Raw genomic sequence first — 2,721 nt, 5'->3', positions numbered from 1 at the left:
GATGTGAAGAAAATGATTTAGGATAAAAGCGGAGATAGGTACTTCTAAAATGATAGTAAAGAATGCCTCATGTCCACACATGTGTTTTGGTAAGGGGGAGAGGGAAGGAGAGAAAAAATTGGAGAAGATTAGAAATTATCCCCAGATCCTACAGTGAGAATTTCAATTCTATTTTTTCCTTCCCTATCACTGTCCTTATTTTTAGGATTCACAGTGATTTTTAAAAAAATCTTATTTACTTATTTATTTTTTAAGATTTTATTTTGTTATTTGACAGGCAGAGATCACAAGTAGGCAGAGAGAGGAAGGGAAGCAGGCTCCCTGCTGAGCAGAGAGACCAATGTGACATGGGGCTCAATCCCAGGACTCCTGGGATCATGACCTGAGAGGAAGGCAGAAGCTTTAACCCACTGAGCCACCCAGATGCCCCTAGGATTCACCGTGATTTTTGAGGAGATTCCCTACTGTCACTACACCCTTTCCTTATAGTGCAGGCTCTCATATTGCTTGACATATTGCATATTTCTATCTAGTAGATACAACTTGCAAACACCTTCCGAAGCATATTCCAAATCTTGAAAAAAATAATACTAGCAGTTTTGACTTTTTATCATCCCCTAGACCAATAACGGAGCTTTCAAACCCCTTCTATTAATTCACATCGGTCTCTGGAATACTTTTTTTCTGAAATTAGCACAGCAGTGAATTAATTTCATCACGACTTTAATTAAGATTTTTTTAAAAAACCATAATCACAGATAACGCAGTTAAGATGGCTAAAAAGAGTCAGTATCAAGCCAAAAGCTACACTATGATTAGGCAATATATCAGGACAACACCTTTTCTCACAATTCAAGTCAAATAAAAATGAGGAATAGAGAGAGTGACGTGGCTGCCCAGACTGGAAATCTATAGTCATGCCCCCATTTGCATGGGGGAGGGGAGGGCCGGGTGGAGCAGGAGGCAAGCCAGAAACAGAGGGAGTAAAAAGTAGATCTGGTAGACAGAGCAAGGAATTGGACTTGCATGCATTTTTTTTTTTTTAACGGTTTACTTTTGGTGGTTCAAAAAATAGTCCAAAATCATCTTTATATACATTCCTCTTATTCTCCTTCTGTTGTCTAGTGAAGTAAATACACACACACGCATACGCTACAATTATGATATACCAAACTTTTCATTTGCTTCCTATTCTTTCGTTTTGTTTTGTTTTTGCTTTTTAAACTTTTATTTTAATTCTAGTTAGTTCACACTCAGTGTAATATTAGTTTCAGGTGTACAATATAGTGGTTCAACACTTCCACATACCACGTGGTGTTCACCGTGACAAGGGCACTCAAAAATATGGAATGCTTCATGAGTTCGAATGTCATCCTGGCGCTCGGGGCGGGGTGGGGGGTGGGGGTATGCTTATCGTCTCTGTATTATTCCAATTTTAGTATATGTGCTGCTAAAGCGAGCACTTGGATATGTTTTTAAAGAGAGAACTGGGGGCAAATTCCACTTACTAAAACCTTGGGCAACTCAAGTTCTCTGAGTCTTCATTTCTTCATGTTTCATTAAATTATCCCACAAAACTAGGACTAATGAGCAATATTTAGTATAGCAGTAGATTTTATTAGGTTGCAGCAAACAGGGTCAATCTTGAAAGAAATTAAATATGGAAACAGAAAATTCTACTCCTATGACTTTAAAAAATGACGCTATCACCAAACTCACAAACGCAGTAATAATTATGCACACACACATAACCAGAGTGGGACCAACAGGACCTGTAAAAGAAAAAAAAACACATCAGCTTTCAATTATCACACACACAAACTTTACACAGAAATGACATATGAGTTAAGTCTTGGAGGACAAATTTAAATTCCCAGGAAAAAGACTTTTGGCAACTGACAGATTAAGTGTTCTTATTACTCCAGAGGGCTATGTAGGTAGAACTATTAGAGAAGAAGACTTTAGGTCACTGGCAGGCATGTCTAACCAGCAGAACAGACAAGAATGAAATAAGCCTTTTCTGAGGCTAGTGAACTCCTCATGCTGTATTCAAGCGAAAACTCAACTGAAGGTTGGATAATGTAATGGGTAATCACACATCCTGGAGACAGATTGCCTGGGTTGAAATCCCAGGTCCGCCTCTTTTATAAGCTGTGTCTTTTTGTGCCTCAGTGTAAAACGAATATAAAAGCAATGCCTGCCCTATATGGGTGTTATGCAGATCAAATAATTAACATATGTAAAACACATTAGTGCCATGTAAGCTTTAGACATCATTAATGATAGTATTTCTTGAAGGGATTATTGTAGAGGAACTCATGCCGTGATTGGATTGGGTGAGGTAATCAAAGAGGGATCTGCCTCTTCTGAGATCCTATCATCCTGTGTTTCTATATTCCTCGATATCCAGGGATTGAAATTGTTGATCAACTGAGCACGAGCTGAAGCATCTTTGAAAAACAAAACAAAACTATAACAATAAAAACCCATGTTTCTCTTAAAAAGATCTTCATCATCCTTTTTAAGATAACAATGAATAGCCTGTGTGAACAACTATTCATATAATTATTTCATAACTCCCAAAAGAAAATAGCTCCCCTCATACCAGTCCTTGAGCACCTAGGAGCAGCACGGATAGGCAGAAAGGAGTGGGGGATGGGAATCAAAATTAAATTCCTTTCAGAAGAAACCAGTCTATAAATGATTTTAGAGTGTGATGTA

At 38.0% G+C, this 2,721-nt stretch overlaps 1 pseudogene; it reads right to left on the bottom strand.

Moving 5' to 3' along the window:
- Positions 1–1,338: 1,338 nt before the first annotated feature.
- On the bottom strand, positions 1,339–1,463 carry LOC131810662 (U6 spliceosomal RNA; annotated as a pseudogene).
- Between the last annotated feature and the right edge of the window lie 1,258 nt (positions 1,464–2,721).

Source organism: Mustela lutreola, chromosome 10 (assembly GCF_030435805.1).
Source record: "Mustela lutreola isolate mMusLut2 chromosome 10, mMusLut2.pri, whole genome shotgun sequence".
Classification (NCBI taxonomy): Eukaryota; Metazoa; Chordata; class Mammalia; order Carnivora; family Mustelidae; genus Mustela; species Mustela lutreola.
This window is presented reverse-complemented; position numbering and strand designations above follow the sequence as displayed.